The sequence below is a fragment of the Dipodomys ordii genome, unplaced genomic scaffold, assembly GCF_000151885.1.
Source record: "Dipodomys ordii isolate 6190 unplaced genomic scaffold, Dord_2.0 Scaffold91, whole genome shotgun sequence".
In the NCBI taxonomy this organism is placed as follows: domain Eukaryota; kingdom Metazoa; phylum Chordata; class Mammalia; order Rodentia; family Heteromyidae; genus Dipodomys; species Dipodomys ordii.
Window position 1 is genome coordinate 369,252 of NW_012267307.1, and position 19,521 is coordinate 388,772.

General features: G+C 34.1%; 1 pseudogene; it reads left to right on the forward strand.

The window, feature by feature from the left end:
• LOC105992983 overlaps positions 1–16,515 on the forward strand; it is a 99,500-nt pseudogene extending 82,985 nt beyond the window's left edge.
• The last annotated feature ends 3,006 nt before the right edge of the window (positions 16,516–19,521 follow it).

Sequence of the window (19,521 nt, forward strand, 5' to 3'; positions counted from 1 at the left end):
GGAAGGGATGGGAAGGGTAAACAAAGGAGGAGGCTGCAATGCTTGGTAAGAAATGTACGCATTATCCTGCCCATGCAATTGTAACCCCTCTGTGCAGTATGTTCACAAATAAAATAAAATTTAAATAAAAAAAATAAATAAAATAAAAAAATGTGGTATATATACACAATGGAATTCTATGCCTCTATCAGAAAGAATGACATCTCCCAATTTGTTAGGAAATAGAAAGTCTTGGAAAAAAATTTATTGAGTGAAGTAAGCCAAGTCCAAAAAAAACATAAGTCCCATGGTTTCCCTTATTTTCAATAATGAATATATGTCTGGGATAAGCAGAAAAGCTCAAAAGATATGTGCACAATACCAGACAAGATGATGTTAAGGGAATTGAACCCCAAGATAGGGACACAAGTGGTTTTATGTTTCTTGCTATTGTTTCTAACATACTTATAATGTACGATGTCATTTATTTTTGTTTCTTTGTATGTTCCTCCCCCACGCTATAACCCCTGTTTTCTCTGTATTTGAAGTTGGTGCACCTACATCTTGTAAGAAATTTGGGGAGAGGAAGGGAAAAATGCTCAAATAGGGATGCAGTTTAACCAATTGTAACCATGAGATGCACAAGACACTATGTTGAAAAATGAACTTTACAATTTAGGCGGGGGGATAGAAAATGGGGAGGGGAGTGTATTTGTGGAGGTGGGAGGGAAAGGATAGTAGGAGAAATATAAAGAAGGAGGTAACAATGCTTTTTAGAAAATGTACTAATTTCCTTCCTCATGTAAATGTGACCCCTCTGCACAGTATTATTAAAATGAAAAACATATAAAAATGTTCTGAGATGGAAGAGTTCATTTCCTCTATTTTACCCATATATTATCATTAACAAAGAAATTAATGCAGAACACTTATATGAAGGTAATTTGAATATGTCTGTGTGTGTGTGTGTATGTGTGTGTGTGATCTCGGCAGCGCACCAGCAAACATGCGTGAGCATACAAACAAACCCAATGCATGTGTGTTGGAGTGCTCAGAGTTAAAATCAGGGCGTCAAGGTCTTGCGAGGCCTTTCCTATCTAGCTTGGTGAGCTACTATATGAGCTACATCTCCATTCCTGGCCCTTTGCTAGTTCATTAAAAATTTTGAAAAATAATTTCATGAAGTTGTTTTTTTTTTTCGTTTTTGTTTTTTGGCCCTGATTGGCTCCGGAATGTTATCCACAGATCTCAGGCTCCTAAGTAGATATCCCGAGTAGATAGGATTACAGGTGTGACCAGCCAGCACAAGGCTTTCAGAATAATTTTTAAAATAGAAGAAAATTTACTTCATGGGGGCCTGTTTTATTATCTCCTACTTTTAAAGCATTTTAGAGTGATTATATGTGAATTTATTTCGTTTATGGATTCTTAAAAGACAGTAAGTGATGATATTTAAACGTTTTAGTACTTTTTAAAAAGGAAACTGAAACTGTGGGACAGAAAAAATTTGGCTCTCTTTGGACCTCAATTTATAAGTTCTGCTCTGTGCATGATAACCCAATATCACAAACATAGTCTGTGTTGAAGACAAAATGTGATAGAAAACAATCACCATAATAACATAGCAAGTATTGCTATGCTATTATTTCTTGGACAATATGAATATTTAATTGAGAGTGTAAGAGAATGGAGAGATTTTACCCACCTTTTCGATATTTCTGAAAGACTTTTGGAAACTTTGACTCATTTCCTTCCTCACTGTGTGTGTCTTTGGGACATGCACTTACTGTCTTTAATTACAATTTTTCCCAACAGTAAAATGGCAATAACGTTAGCATTATAGCAAATGTTATCTTAAGAATTAAGAGAAATAAAACTTATGAAACACTTACCATAAACTTCTATGAATGAACTTTTATTTAGCCATGTCTTTTTAAAATACTAAACAGAATGTGATGAGTAGTACAGAAAACATTACATGTAATGAGCAACCAGAAGTAATATCTATTGACCATACTCTGCTTCCAAGGAAGCCAGGTAGATAACTTCTCATGCTATAAATCAAACTGGTTATCTTATGTCTTGATAGTGTAAAAATATCAGGGACAGAACGATGAAGGAATGTTGTAGACTGAGGTGAAATCCATATGAGCATGTGCAAAACTGAAAAAAACATGAAAGTATCTGAGCAGTACATTGTGTTTTACATCATTCAAGTTACAAAGATAAGGAAGACATAGAAAATGAGTTCTCTTTTTGATGTGCTATCATTGGTCCTTAGAAGGATGAACACTTTCCTCATTCTTGTAGAGGAATCATCAGATGAGGGGAACTGTATATTTTTTTGTTTGCATCCTTACATTTATTCTTCACTTTCAAATCTGAACAACATGAGACAGAAAGAAACCAAGGGAAATTAGTCACACAGCCTTTGGAAAGAAAAGCCAAAGTAAAATAAATAAAATACACATAGCCTTGTAAAAGGTCTAACTAAATTGAGTTATATAGTCACAAGCGTTAACAGAAAAATGATTTAAGCAATATCATGTTATAAAAAATTGAAAAATATTAGGAGTTGCTTAATGTTTTCCTTTCTACTACCTTGAACTAATTATTGATTTTGTATAGAGAGATTAAAGATGAGGTAAACAAGAAACTTGATTAAAAATGGACAAAAGTTCTGAATAGACAAAAAGCCCTGAAAATCGCGTGTGGGCTTACAAATTTGTATTTAATACAACTTCTATGCTGACTTAATTCTTTGTAAAGAGAAGTCATTAGAGAAATGCAATTCAAAATTACTAAGATATTTACTACTTCATAACTATCATAACTCTTATCAAAAATATCCAATGAACCAGGTAATTCCAAGCGATTAGGAGGATGGGGTAAAAGGATTTGAGTCTAAGGCCAGTCTTGGGTACTTCACACTGTAAAAACCTGCCCTTTAAAAAAACTCAAAAGGTAATAATGTTGGATGGCGAGACTGTGGAGAAAAGGAAAATTTCTACACTCTTGGTCAAAATATATGTTAGTGTTCTCATTGTAGAAAGTAGTATGCAGTTTTCTAAAGATATCCAAAGTTGAAATATCATCTGACTCACCAATCATGTGATTATTTCTCTCTGGGTAACTTGTAAATACATCTGTAGTTCATTGTTATTCACATTATTCACAACAACAGCCAATATATAGATCAAAGTTCAGTGTTCAACTACAGACTAATAAAGCAACTGTTGTACATGCACAAATATCTTTTTTCTGTTGATCCCAAAGTAAATTTTTTATTATTTTCCTGTTTCCATGTGATTAATCTCTAAATTAGAAATCCAGATATATGATTTAATTTAACCAAAACTATTTATTGAGTTTAAGGACCTTCTACTCTCTACATTCTTCACAGTAAGATCACCAAATATGATGAGTCTGAAATAGTCTCTTTTTGGCCTATGTTAATATTATTTACAATGTGTGTGAAATGTTTAAAAAGTAGCATTTATTTTAGCTAAATTGCTCTGAAGAGATAGTAAATGATATTATCAAAGCCTAAAAATGATTAGATTTAAAATTTAGAATTCAGGAAACGGCTTTGACCACGCTGCTTACTGGAGCCTTCACTACAACCTCATGAGACAATATATTGATGAAGCAAAAATCTGAGGTTAGATGTTTATGAATAAAAAATATCATGTCATTCTGAATATGTAGAGCTATATATAAAACATAGAAAATTTAGCTTTTAAATACCTGAATATGCTAGTATATTTAATTTCAGTGTAAGTACTTGTTCTGAAAGGAGAAAAAAATTGCATTTATTTTGAAATGCAGTATGCATTTGAATAAAATACAATGTTTAAAATATCACTCATTCAAGAAAGAAGATGTACAGTTAGTTGTTTTTCATGCTAATTATGTTCTCTAAACTTACAACAAATACTAGATTAGTAAACCTAATTCATAGCTTTTTAGGGAAATAAAAATTCAGTTTCCTAAAACTCAGGACTATAACTTTTTCTCAAACAATTGCTAAGTAACTGTTTTATATTTTTGTCATGGAATCTTATTCAATAAATTTATATCATTAAGTTAAATAATTGGCCAGTAACAATACAAATTATGCACAAAGTTTATCTAACAAAAGTATTTGTTTCTTAAGACATATCATATCTCTCGTAAAGAACATTAGAAATTAGTGTGTCGTTTATTTATTTTTTGTTTATTTTGTTAATGGTTATTACTTGTCAGAAGTGATAATTCCATAGTATAATTAACGTATGTGATTATACTCCATTTCCTTCTCATTACTCCTTCCTCCAAAGATCTTCTGTTTTTCACATAAAATTACATCTTTATAAATGTGCATATAAACAAATTTGGAAGATTTAAGCTAAACTGCAACTTACATCAAGATGTACATTGGATTAACAGGATGAACCAAAAATTGAGTAGTTTTTATTAACTTCTGAATTGAGTTATCATTATTATTATGGTTAGGGTTAGGATTCCAGACAGAATTTGAATTGGGATTAGAGAAATAGAAAATTTAGGTTCAACACAGGATGACCCATTGCAACAAAGATACTCACAAGACACTATGTGGAAAATGAAGTTTACACCATGGGAAGGGAGGAGTAAGGGAAGAGTGGACAGATGGGATAGTGGTGAACAAGAAAGAAAGGGGTAACAATACTCAGCAAGAAATGTACTCCTTACCTTACACATGTAACTAATCACTCTTTAAAGCATCTTTACAACAAAATAATTTTTTGTTAAATAATGAAAATAAAACCTAACAGGAAATAGGAAAACAATTTAAAAATTTAGGTTCAAAATGCAAGTAAAATTTAGGCCTACACGCTGAGAAAGAGTTACGATAAATGTGAAAAAAAGAGGTTTACATTAACATGATGGTTCGGTTATATGTAGGCTTAGGATTAGGCAAGGTGTTCCAGTTAGAGCTGGGGTTAGGATGAGAAAAAGATGTAAGATATTGTGTAAAACTGCCACACATTTTAAGAAGAATGAGTGGCAAGAATCAATGAAAACCAATCTGTGTTACTTTAAACATTCTGATATAATTTGGTTTAAAGTGTGAGATACAGTTTTGTTCTGGTTAGGGTTAGGGAAGGATAAGTTTTAAAGTAAATTTTAGATTTCCACTAAGAAGTAGAAGCCAAAAAATGTGCAATTGAATAGAATCTAGACAATTTTTTTTACATTAACCATTTGGTGTTAAATCAAACTGTGATGAGGTTTCTAGTTATCCGGGGTTGAGGATAAAGAAATGGGTTAAACTGGTGGCTCGCACCTATTATCCTAGCTACTCAGGAAGCTGATTTCTGAGGATCACAGTGGAAAGGTAGCCCCAGTAACGGTGCTGTTGCTCAAGTGGTTAAGTGCACACCTTGAGCTATAGAACTCGATGATTGTGCCCAGGCCCAGAGTTCAAACCCCATGACTGACAAAAAGAAAAAAAAAAGAAATGTGTCAAATGTTAAGTAAAGTTGAACTCTTTTTAGGTTCTAGGAATTCAGGAAAAGTTGGGATAATGGAAGTACAATGTATTTGATAATATCAGGATTTGAGATCAATGAATATAATGATTCCTGTTATAGAACAAGATACATTCAGTGTTAAGAGTGAGAAAGTCTGTAGAGTTTACAGAAAACCTGCAATTTATTTCGAGAATGAGGGTCAAATTGAAGTTAAATTTTAATATAAGTCTAGTGAGTATTCGAATGAATGTGAACTAGAGAATTGCTATTAATATTAGAATCTACTTACAATTAGGCTGATGGTTATACTCAATGTTTCAGTTAAGAAAGATTAAGTTTAGAGTTAGAAAATGACTAAGATATTGGAAAAAAATTGAAACCTACGTTTGGAAGGCTTATTTGAAATAAGTTAGGATGAGTGAAAACTAGTGTACTTGTGTTAGTGTTAGTATTGTCATATAATTTGGATTAAGATTAGGGTCAGAATTTTCTTCTGATTATATTTCTGTTATGAATAAGGAAGTTTTTAGTATAAAATTAGGTTCTCACTAACAAGTAGAAGCAAATATGTGAGAATGAACAGCAACTACAGGTTTATCATTATGTTTATTCCTCAGTGACCATTCTTGTAATGATTAATGAGAGTTTTCCAGCCAGGTTTAGGTTGAGAGTTAGCTTTAAGTAATGTACTAGATGGTAAGTAAATCTGAAACTGTTTTAGGATACAGTGGTTCAGGAAAAGGTAGGATCAATGGAAACTACAGTATTTTTCCTGGTAAGACAATTTGAGGACAAATAATATAATGGTTCATGTTAGGGAACAAGATAACTTCAGAGGTAGAGTCAGATAATTTGTGGGAATTAGGGCAAACTGAAACTCATTTCCAGAGCGAAAACTGGAATATTCATGAGAATGATTAAAAACTAGACTTTTTCTTTAACATTAGAATTGGATTATAATTAGGGTGAAAGTTAGGTTTCAGTTCCAGCTGAGGTTAGTGTAAGCATAAGAGAAATGGAAAATTTAGGGTCAAACTGAATGTAAATCTTTGAATGAGAAGTCCAGTTAGAATTAGAATGAATGTGAAATAGGAAACGGCTAATAAAATTAAGATTAGGTTATGATTAGTGTGAGGGTTAACCTCAATATTCCAGTTAGGTTAGGATTACAATAAGGACAAGATAATGAGTGAAACTACAAACTATGTTAAGAAAGATCAGTTGAATACAATTTGGATGAATAAAACTAATGTATTTGTGTGGTTTTTAGAAACCAAAGGCCATTAGTTCTAGGTTTAGGTTTACTTTTCTAATTCAGTTTAGGCTTAGGGTTAGGGAACGGTAACCATTATGGTAAAACTGAGTTTTCTGCTGACACTTTCAAGTAAACTAAGTACGAAATTTAACAAAAACTACAGAGTTTCCCTAAGTTTACTATTCAGGGTTCAATAGGGTTAAATTTAGAGGTAGGTTTCTAGTAAGGTTTAGGTATATAGTTATGGTTTAGAAGTGGAGTAGATTTTAAGTAAACCTGCAACTTGTTTTTGGAGATACAGGAGTTCAGTAAAAGTTAAAATCTGTGAAAACTATGGTATTTTTTATGATATGAGTATTTGAGATTAATGATTCCTAAGAGGGAACAAGATAGATTTCAGTGTCCAAGTCAGAGGATCTGTAGGATTTGGAGCAAACTGCGAATCATTTCAAAGACAATGCATATCTAAAAAGAAGTAATCTAAACTTGAGTAATTTCCATTAATTTCAGATGGGGTTACTATTATCATCAAGGTTACTCTTAGGGTTCTGACCAGAATAGGAGTTAGGATTAGGGAAATGGAAGGTTGAGAACTTGAGTGACTTACTTCCTTTGTGTATGTATATGCACTATTCCAGGACTTCAACTCAATGCTTGGGTTCTGTCCCTGAGCTTTTTGTTGTAGGCTGGCATTCTACCACTTGAGCCACAAGTCCACTTGCAGCTTTCTTTGGCAGTGAATTGGAGATAAGAGTGTCACAGACGTTCCTATCTCAGCTGACATTGAACTGAGATCCCCAGATCTCTGCCTTCTGATTAAAAGTAGAATTAAAGCATGAGCTACTGGTTCCGAGGAATGTGCCTGACTTTTACTGAATACTTTTACTTTTGTTCGAGATCGAGACATGCATTCAATAACTGACAGCTTTGCTCAATATGTAGCATTCTGCCACTTGAGCCATATCTCCAATAATGATTAATTTAAATAGCTGGAAATCATTAAATTTTCTAAAGATGATAGGCATCATTACTGTTGTTCTAAAATTCATCCTAATGAAAAAAGATTTATAGACCCTAGAGATGATCTGAGCAGATTCTCATGCTTTGCTTCTAAATGCATAACATATTCGGGACATGGTTTTTTAATTATTAAGTGGCAAAGGAGTTATCATTAAATAAAGCAATTTATGCATACAATATACCTTGCTCAATGCCAACCCTTTCAATAGTCTCATCCATCCCTCCTCAATGAATCTCTTCCTTCACTCTTCTTAAATTTGTAGGATATTTACTGGATTCCTCTCTGAACTTCCCCTCTTTCCTCCTGTTCATTCTACCTTCTTTTCCCCCTTTACCTCTCTTTTGACTACCCACTTCCATATTATCCATCAACTCTACTCCTAGGCATTTATCTGAAAGCTTGCAAGCCAAGATATAGTAAAATTTTCAGCACAACCATGCTTACTGAATCAGCCCAGATACCCCTCAAGAGAGAAATGAATGAAGAAAATTTACTACACACACACACACACACACACACACACACACACACACACACTGGAAATTCTACTTACCCATCAGAAAGAATATTGTACCATTTGTGTCTCTCATTTCTCTATTCTTCTGCCTGCTATCCCATTTTTGCCTTAATGTCCCTGTACAGCAGTAACTGCCACATGCAAACTGATGTAAAAGATTTTCAGAATTATTGGCTAACCATAGATTCCTGAATATGAGTTCTTTGCTCATTTTTTATATTTATGACTTTGATTAGTGATTGTGCAAATACCTTTGTACCATTTGCTACACAGAAAAGAGATGACCCACTTGTACATATATGTATGTAAATATATGTACATAAAAACATGGATATATGCATTTTATATTTACAAGAATCATGGGGCTAACAAAAATCACATGCATTTTCCTAAATTTTCAGTTCTTTCAAAGCCTAAAAAACTTTGTCTCTTTTGAATACCCAATTTTAAAGAGAATGTCACCATAGCTGCTCTGTCAGTGGCCTTGAAATTAGATGTTCAAATAGGACAGTTATTTAGCCTTTGTGGTGGAAGACAGGAATATTACTAGGGTTCTATTCAGGAAAAAGCAGTAGGCTCTGTAATGGTGAATGAAGCAATTTTTCATTAAATTAAATATTATCTACTGTGATAACATGATTTTTTTCTTATTTTAAACCTAAAATTTTTGACATTAAAATATAGATTCATACATTTTTTTGAATATGTAGAAATCTTAGTGGGCTGGGAAGGTGGCTCAGATGTAGATTGCTTGCTTTGCATGCATGAGGCCATGGGTTCGATTCCTCAGCACCACATAAGCAAAAAGAAAAAAGCTGGAAGTGGTGCTGTGGCTCAAGTGGTAGAGCAATAGCCTTGAGATGAAGAGCTGAGGGACAGTGCCCAGGCCCAGAGTTCAGGTCGCACAACCGGACCCCGCCCCCAAAATAATCTTAGAAACTGGTCATGTATTTCTGAGGTTTGATTACCAACAAATTTCAGATAAACACTGAATTTCATGTATTTTATGTCAAGATATTTTTAGAAATTGAATCAATCTCCATATGAGATAAAGCAAGATATTCCATGACTTATGCAATTATTCCTATAGACTTGAATTTACCTTACTTTTGAATGGTAGGCGATTCATATTATACCTAAAATATAGAATAATTAAGAAATAAATGATCGTATTCATTTTTCCCTCAACTAGAAAGAAAGAACCTCATTATAGATGACAAAAACTTGAATAGAAATGTCATAAAATTATGAAAAATTCATCATTAAGAGTTAGATGAAATAGTCATTTTTGAAGGTCACCTCTTGAAGCTTCCTTTTCTTTTAAACAAAATGTATTTGCACTCAAAATATCTCTCAAGCAATGTTATAACCAAACCACCTCCATGCCAAATAGCTTCTCTGATTAATCAAATAAATATTTAAGTATGTTGTCATAAAGAGGTGAACCCTTTCAAGTGGGCATAGTTGTAAGAGATTTGGTCACTGAGAACTTATGATCAAAGGGGTGTTAAGATCAAAGTCTTTTCCTCCTCTTCCTTCTTTTTCGTCTCTGTCTCCTTCTCCTTCTCCTTTTCCTTCTCCCTCTCCCACTCCTATTCTTCCTCTTCTTTACTTCCTGGCTTCCATGAATACACATACTCCATCACATGTTCCTGACATGGGGTAATGCACCACCACCAACCCAAAGCAATGAGGATAAGAAACATAAACTGAAATGTTTAAAATCAGAAGCCAAGAATAATCTTTTCCCCTTTTAAGTTAATTTTATAAAGTATTTTGTCATATTAATAGGAGACTCTCACAGCATGCTCTCATTTATTATGAGGGATAAGATTTACAGGAAAAAAATCTGGACAACATCGCCCTAATACAATGATGTATTAAATTAACATTATATTAGAACAAATCTACTTTAAAATATCAGATATACTTCAATAAGAGGCAAAAAATCAAATCACCTCTATGGTTTCCTATGAAAAGACAATAGAAAACAATCTATTCCTGAAGGAAATTAACCTATAATTGGCTGTATTAATAAATGATGTAAGAAGACTATAGAACAAATTTCAACTCAAACTGCATGATATAACATTTACTTTGTCCCGTGTATACTATCTTTGTCTGGCTCCCAAAATGACTCGTATTTTATCATATTTTTAATTAACTTTATGTAGTTGTGTGGGAGTTGCTGTTTGACAAAGCAGTTTCTGAATAGTGTTTAGTAAGTTCTTTTTTTCTTTTTTCTTTCCTGAAGTTTGAACTCTGGGCCTGGGCACTATCCCTTACCCAGGGATGCCTTTGGATAAATGCTAGAACTCTATCACTTGAGGCACAGCAGAACTTTCAGATTTTTCTGAGATTTAATTGGAGATAAGAATCTCACAGACTTTTTTGCCTGGGCTGTCTTTAAACTTCAATCCTCAGACTCCTGAGTATCTAGGATTACAGACGTGAGCAGCTATTTCCCAGCTTAATACAATGCACCTTTTTTTTGGGGGGGGCTTGTCCTTGGCAATGTCCTTGATCTTCTTTTCCTCACACTATCACTCTATGACTTGTGTCATAGTGCCAATTCCATCTTTTTTTGATTAAGTAGTACTGAGGAATCAAACCCAGGGCTTCACACAAGCAAGGCAAGCAGTCTACCACTAAGCCACATTCCATGGACAATAGAATGCATCTTGATGATCGTTACTCCTCATCCTTCACAATCCTATCTCATCCCTTAATTTACTTAATTCTGTAGAATATTCACTAACTTGCAATGTCATGTATAGTCACTCTGGTTATAATATAGACCATATTTTCTTGATAATCTTGTTCATCAACATATGAAGTTATGCATTACAGAATTCTGATTTTAAATTCTAAATTATCACTCAGATTCACCCAGTACTATTCTAAAAAATTTGCTAAGGTTAATGCAAATGCAATCTGTATTTCGTCAGTAAAGTATAATGATTCTTAGAATGTAAAGAGTTGGAGTAAGAACATCACTTTCAGTTCTAGAACATTTTATTACTACCCTCTCAAAATACTCCAATATTTATTAGTAGTCACTCTCTGTCATCATTTCAACCTACTTCCACTTGAGCAGCTATTATTTCATATTCTACCTGCACAGATGTGCCAATTTTAAAAACCTCTTATAATTAGAAAATATAGTCTACTTTATCTATTCTCCCAGGTAATATCACTCTTTCCAAAGTAAGTCCATGTAAATTTTTCTCATGGATAGAGCATATGGTTTTGAATCCATGTGTATAATTGAATAATATCCTCAATGAACATTTCAATATTTTATTATATGTTATTGCAAAAGGTTTTGCTATGTATATTCTTGTACATGTGTCTCTTTGGACATATATTGAAATATGATTTGTATGTAAATTTATGGTTCAAAATGCTGGATCATAGAGGAAACTCTATATGTAATATCTTAAAGACTGCCAGTATTTGTGTGTGTGGGGGGGAGTCAGGTAATGGGGCCTGAACTCTGGGCCTGGGCGCTGGCCCTCTGCTCTTCAGCTCAAGGCTACCACAGCGACACTTCTGGCTTTTTTTAATTTTTTTTGCTTATGTGGTGAGGAGGAATCGAACGCAGGGACTCATGCGTACAAGGCAAGCACTCTACCACTGAGCCACTTTCCTAGCCCTGCCAGTATTTTTAACAAACTGACTATATCATTTTAAGTGCCAAGCACCAATGTATAAGGATTCCAATTTCTACATAATGGTTGTGCAGGGCTATCTTATTGTTTCTATTTCCACTAATCACTATATGTAAGCAATGTCTAGGTATATTATGATATTTCCATATGTCCGTTCCTTGGTTGTTGTTATATTACTATAGAGATATGTATTTTGATTGTTTGATAATGTATTCAGGATGTTTAAAGATTTTCATTATCATTAATATGCTCTTTATATATTTCTGATTCAAGTCTATTTAAATAAATGTACATGTATACACACTATGTGTACAAATGCATATATTCATACTTTTATGTGTATATATACAAATACTTATATATGTGTACATATATAAGAATATACAGATATGTACATACATGTATATATACATATATGTATATTATTATTTTCATTTGTCTGTAAGTTATCATTTCACTTTATTGGCCAAACATGTCCTTTATTGATTTTACTTTATTTTATTTTATGGTCAAGATGTTGTACAGAGGAGCCAGGTGCTGGTGGCTCATCCCTGTAATCCTAGCTACTCAGGAGGCTGAGATCTGAGGATCGCGGTTCGAAGCCAGCCTGTGCAGGAAAAGTCCATGAGACTCTTATTTCCAATAAACCACCAGAAAACTAGAAGTGACCCTATGGCTCAAGTGATAGAGCTCTAGACTTGAGCTGAATAGCTGAGGGACAGCACCCAGGCCCAGAGTTCAAGGCCAACGACCACCACCACCACCAAAAACAACAACAATAAAAAGAATACTGACTCAAAAAGCAATAGTATTAAGCAGTCTTACAAATATACTCAACTCTAACTTTTTAGTATTATCTTAGATACCAGCAGCCTTCTAGTATAATGAGCCATGAGCCCTCAGAATGTTGACAGAATTTCTTAGTTTATTTACACAATCACTATAAGTATGTATTTTCTCATCTTTCTTTCATTTCACCACAGAATGTGTATTTATCCTTTATGTCATACTTGAATACCAAAGCCTTGCAGATACTTTTTAAAATATCTCTGGTATGGCATGATCAGAATTTGACAATGAGTAGTTAGTAGTCATAGGAATTTTGGAGAACACATATATTCTGTTCTCTTAATTATTCACTTTTAAAAGTTAGGAGTTTCTATAGAATTGAACTGTTTTCTGTTTTAGTATGAGACAATACTAAAATAATGTTTTTTTCAAAATAATGGTGAGTATATTGTGAAAATATTGTATAGTTTGATAACATTCAAGTTAATAACCCTCTAATAAAGGGGTAATATATTAGTATTTACTATAGCAATACATTGAAATTATATTTTATGTAGCTAATTTTTTAAATTAAGTTTTATTGTCAAGTTGATATATAGTAGGGGTTGCAGTAACTGTAAGATAGTGAATACACAACATGTCGAACTTTTTACCCCCTCCCACACTTTTCTCACAGTTTTCATTCACCCCAGTAACCCTCACAAGTTGTAATGTAAATTTCCACCATGTTGTCTTGTGAGTATTGCTATTACATTGGTTTGCCCTTTGTCCTTTGAGTCGCCATTTGCTTATTCTTCTTCCCTTGCCAAATTAAGATAAATGTGAAATCAACTACAGCAAGGGACAAACCATAGGGGAAGACAGAAAAAAGAAATCACATAGTACATTAAAAACAACAACCAGAAAGAATTACCTCTGTTTCCATATGTAGGAGTTCATTTTGCTCATCATCAGCTTTTTTTAATTTTTTTTTGGGGGGGTCAGGTCGTGGGGCTTGAACTCTGGGCCTGGGTGCTGTCCCTCAGATCTTCAGCTCAAGTTTAGCACTCTCCCACTTGAGCCACAGCGCCATTTCCGACTTTTTTCTTTTTGCTTATGTGGTGCTGAGGAATCGAACCCAGGGCCTCATGCGTGCAAGGCAAGCGCTCTACCACTGAGCCACCTTCCCAGCCCCTCATCATCATCTTATACATAGCTATTGAGCCATTCTGCTCATCTGCTAGGACTATCCTAGATATTTCCTAATTATTACAAATTAGGGAATCCATGGAATCTCTTTCTTTGTGTCTTGTTTATATTATTTAGTAGGATTTTACCAAGTCTTTCCATTTCCTTATGAATTGGAAACATAGAATTCCACAGTATATATATATGTATATATATATATATATATATATATATATATATATATATATATATATATACCACATTTTGTCAATTCGTTCAACTACTGAGTGGCATATTGCTTTAAAACAAGATTGCATGTAAGTATCACTTAGGGTCATACAAAAATGACAGATGTCACCTCCCCAGACATTCTAAAACATTTTATTGCTTGTACCACAGATTCATTTCTAGCTTTTGTTGGTTACTTTCTCTTTTTTTTGTCAGTCATAGGGCCTGAACTCTGGGCCTGGGCACTGTCCCTCAGCAATTCTGCTCAAGGCCAGCACTGTACCACTAGAGCCAAATAGCTACTTAAGGCTTTTTCTGCTTATGTGGTGCTGAGGAATCTAACCCGGGATATCAAGAATGCCAGGCAAGCACTCTACCACTGAGCCCCCTTCCCAGCCCCACTGATGGTTACTTTCAAATCAGAATCTAATGGACTTTTTTTTTGCTTGGTCTGGTTTCAAACCACAATCCTGAGATTTTATCTTTGTGATTAGCTAGGATTAAAGACATGAGACAACATTGTGGCTTCTACTATTTCCTCTATAGTTATCTAATGCACATAATTAGTAATTTAGAACAGAGTATAGAAGCAAGATGGACATGATGATATTGTGCTGTCAGAAATTTAAGCTAGTAAATTTCTTCTTAAGGCCATAAAAAATACCACGATATAATATCAAGGAACTCACTATTGAACATATGAGCTTAAAGATCTTTCTAATAGATCCATTCTTTATTGTTACCCAATACTAGAAAAAATGTATTATTAAGTAGTAAAGTAGAAGTCCTTTGTAGGACTACTTAACTTCATTGTTTTTCAAAGAAACTTTTCATCTAAAAAGTAGGCCTTTCTATTGTCTCCATGTGATTTTGATGATAGAATGTGCATAATGAGAAGTCCTTTAGTAGTCCTTTGCTATCAATTAAATCTCACTTTTTCTTCTTGGAAAATATAATGATTAAAGCAATAGTTCAGAATCAGTAAGCAATAGTTCAGAATCATGCTTCCAGTGCAAGTGGATCACCAGTAACTAATCTTCAATACCATTTCCCACAAAGTTTTGTCACAGATACAATTGGCCTGCCTTCTCTAACTGCTTTCCTAGCAAGGACCTCTTCCTTCACTATAAAGGAAAAGTGTGATTCAACTGATTTCAGTCATATCTGTTATTAGAATTATCAAGGATTTAGATTCTTGTCTGTAAATTGGTCAAAGCTATGTCTCTTTATCTAGGCTACAAAAAATGTATTTATTTATTTCAAGTAAATACATAAATTCTAGATACATCTCTTTTAAAAAATAAAATTGTTTGCCCTATAAATTTATCAGAGGCATGGATTTGTGGCTTTCTAGGTCATTGCACATCTGTCTCTCTCTTCCTCTCTCCCTTTCATGGCTCTCACAGATAATATGATTGATCCATAATTTTCCTAATTTATTTTGCTTTTCTATTTTTGGTTGCATCATTTGACTTTCTGCTCTGCCATTTCCCAAATTATTTACATAAAACACATTATTTCTTATTTTATCATTCCTAGAATAAAGTGCACATTAAGGCACTACTGGTCCTCATTTTCTCTCTGTACCTTTGAATATAGAGGAAAATCTTTCCTCTGCTTTCTATCAATTCCCTACTCTCGAGTTAGAATAATTTAGAATAGTAAAAATAGAAAAAGTGAAAATAAGTCATGGTGAAAAAACAGATGCAGAAAATTCACCGGATTTTTCTGATGAGTTCAACCATCCATTGGGAACTATTTGGAAGATACATGTACACCTCATGCCCACTTGTACTCAAAGTCTCTGGTTAGGCAATTCTAATGAAGACAAAGAACAAGATGAAAAGTTGAGGAATGGTATCATTTGCAAGAAAAAGAAAAGATGGAGAAGGATCCCAGCAAATTTCTTTTTTGAGCTGCCGAAAATAATAAGGTAACTACAGTGGGGAGACTACTTCCCAAAAAGGTTACTCATGTGGATACTAGGGATGACGATGAGTACACCCCTCTTCATCGGGAATTCTACAGTGGACACTTAGACAATGTCCATGAGTTGGTGGCTCAAGGCAGATATTCATGCAATAACTGTGAATGGATGGACACCCCTGCTCAATGCTTACACATGGAATAATACCAGAGTGGCTTCTTTATTACTTCATAATGATGCAGATACCAATGCCCAAACTAAATTCCTCTTGACCACCTTTCATCTTGCTGCTGGGAATAGAAATAGCAAAGATACGTTGCATCTCCTTCTGTTGAAGCATTATATCAAACCAGGTCTGAAGAACACGTTGGAAGAAACTGCGTTTGATATTGCCAAAAGGATAAGTATGTATCACTACCTCTTTGAAATTGTGGAAAGCTTCAAAAATTGTTCTCCTAAGTCATAATGGTTTGATTAGGTTTCTTAAATTTCAAAAACGCCAGTCCATCCTTTGTGTCCGTACAAAATATTTTTACAATACAAAATAACAACAATATCTTACTTTAAAAATTCATGGATTCCATTGTATTCTTCCAAGTGAATTGCCTGGCTTTGATGTCAAAATGTATTCGAGTTGTTTGTATACGTCTATAATGATTTCTCCAGAGTTTGTGATTTTTTTGGGGGGGTTTCCGGTCATGAGGCTTGAACTCTGGGCCTGGGCGCTGTCCCTCAGCTCTTCAGCCCAAGGCTAGCGCTCTACCACTTAAGCCACAGTGCCACATCAGGCTTTTTTTTTCTTTTTTCCTTATGTGGTGCTGAGGAATCGATCCCAGGGCCTCATGTATGCAAGGCAAGTGCTCTACCACGGAACCACCTTCCCTGCCCGATGAGTTTGTGATTTTTTAAATCAGAAATAATTTTAACTTATCTGTTGAAATGAGTAGTACAAAAATTAAAGATATGTCTGGTGCTTGTCTGAGAAAAGTACATTTTAAAATGTTCTGTATTCTGTTTGTATAATGTCCATAATCAATTTCATTCTCTCCTATGTAAAATACGTTGAATTCTACATTGTTTTATAATATATGGGTTCATTAATAAATGTGTCATTTCAGATAACATTCCATTAAAAAACAGTTTAAGATTCCTTTTCTCCTAGCTCCTTATAGTATTTTATTTCTTTGCGATAAAATGAAGATGTTATCTAATTTCAAATGTTTTGTAAAGGTTATGCTATGTAAAAGCCTTTCTAAGGTGAAGATTTAATACACTATATCAAATTAACTTTAATTCTATGATTTACATGTATTGTCACACTTGTATTTTTGCAATCAACTTTTTAATAACTATTTTTCATTTCTTGCATCTGAAGAATGAAAAATATGGTATACTTTACAAATTTTCATATCATGCTTGTGCAAGTGCCATGTTAATCTTTGTATTGTTGTAACTTTGATAGTCATACTGCTGAAGCATGTAGTATCCTGTAAATTTAAGTAGTTAATGATGCAATCTTTATACAGGAATATATCCTTGGTTGCCTCTTTATAACAAGGAAATCTTATTGTTCCTAAAAATGCTATTGATCTTATTTCTTCTAAATTCTCTGTATAGTGGAAACTACTTATATTGTTCAGTCGATTGCTCACATTTGCAATTTTTTTGGTCAATGACAATTTTACGTCTTTTTCATTTTAAATTTGATCATACTTTGAAGTCCAAAGGTGATGGCTTTGGGGCTGGGAAGGTGCTCAATGGTAGAGCACTTGCCTTGCATGCATGAAGCCCTGGGTTCAATTGCTCAGCACCACATAAGCAAAAAGAAAAAATGCCAGAAGTGGCACTGTGGCTCAAGTGGTAGAGCGCTAGCCTTGAGCTGAAGAGCTGAGGGACAGCGCCCAGGCCCAGAGATCAAGCCCCATGACCTGAATCCCCCCCCCAAAAAAAGGTGATGGCTTTTCAAGTACTTATTTATCAAATGAGTTACCTTTGTGGAACTAATATATTGAAAGTAAGCCTTGCTTAAGAGCTACTTCTAAATTTCTACAGCTTAAAATTCCCATATGAGGTCTTACTGGCACAAATGTCTACCTGACACTTTACCCTTCTTCCATGTAGGAACAGACAAAGCAGAATATGTTACACTGACAGCATAGATTATCTTACCTGAACAAAACTAATATTAGTTACAAGGGATCATAGAGAGATGAACAGTTCAGACATAACTGTTCTGACTAGAAGGTATTTTATCAAAATGTAATTATTATACCTACATTTACAAAAGTAGCTAAAGCCAAGAAGATGAAAAAATTGTTTATATGCATGATTACTTAATGTCCTGGCCTGTCTACCATCCAACCAGGCAGGAACTTACACTACTGACTTTCTATCACCAAATATTTCCATAGCTCCAGGTGCAGTCCATATGTTTCTCTTCAATATTAGGCCTTAAATTGGTAATGTTTTAATCACAGTGTTTCACACAGTGAATCTTACTAGAATTAATTGATAATTTCACAAATTGATATTTATGCCACTAAATAGATTGGAATATAAATAATTCAGTTTAGAATATACATTAGAATATAAAAAGTATCAATGCAATGTCTTCGGTATAAACCTGTGATACCTTCTAAGTGTTCTTGATCTTCTGAATTCACATGGTAAAAAAAAACGATGTTGTTTTTCTGTAATCTATTAGGGATTTTATTCTGCTGCTCTGTTTATTGTTTTAATTCTCTGGTCCCAAGCTGTTTTTCAACATATTTCTGAAGCATTCCTACTGATTATACCCAATATGATATCTAAAAGGTATTATTCTTCTGCAGGACCCACGGGTCCTAGGATCCCAGCTCCCATCGTCATATAACAAGGACAAGACTTCTCCTCTAGGCCCATGTAACATGCCAACAAAAAGTAATTGAAGACCCATCTCAATTTTTCATTTCCTATTTGAGGGCCCCAATTGCTTAAGACACAGAAAGTAGCAGTAAGCAATTGTGAAATGCAAGGCAACTTAAAATTAAAAATGAGATCATGGGGCTGGGAAGGTGGCTCAGTGGTAGAGTGCTTGCCTTGCATGCATGAGGTCCTGGGTTGGATTCCTCAGCACCACATAAGCATAAAGAAAAAGCCGGAAGTGGTGCTGTGGCTCAAGTGGTAGAGCACTAGCCTTGAGCTGAAGAGTTGAGGGACAGGGCCCAGGCCCAGAGTTCAGGCCCCACAACTGGACCAAAAAAAAAATTTAAAAAAAATTAAAAAAATTAAAAAAAAGGAATTTAAAAAAATTTAAAAATGAGATCACAAAATCTGAGAGAAAGTACAGTAATTCAAACTTTCAATTTACAAATGACCAGCCCATATGAGTGACAAATCACAAATGTCACAGGATTATTTTTAATACCCTTCCTCTAATGATTAATGAAAATTTTCAGTCCAGCATAAGTAGGCCAAAAAAATGGTTCCTGAA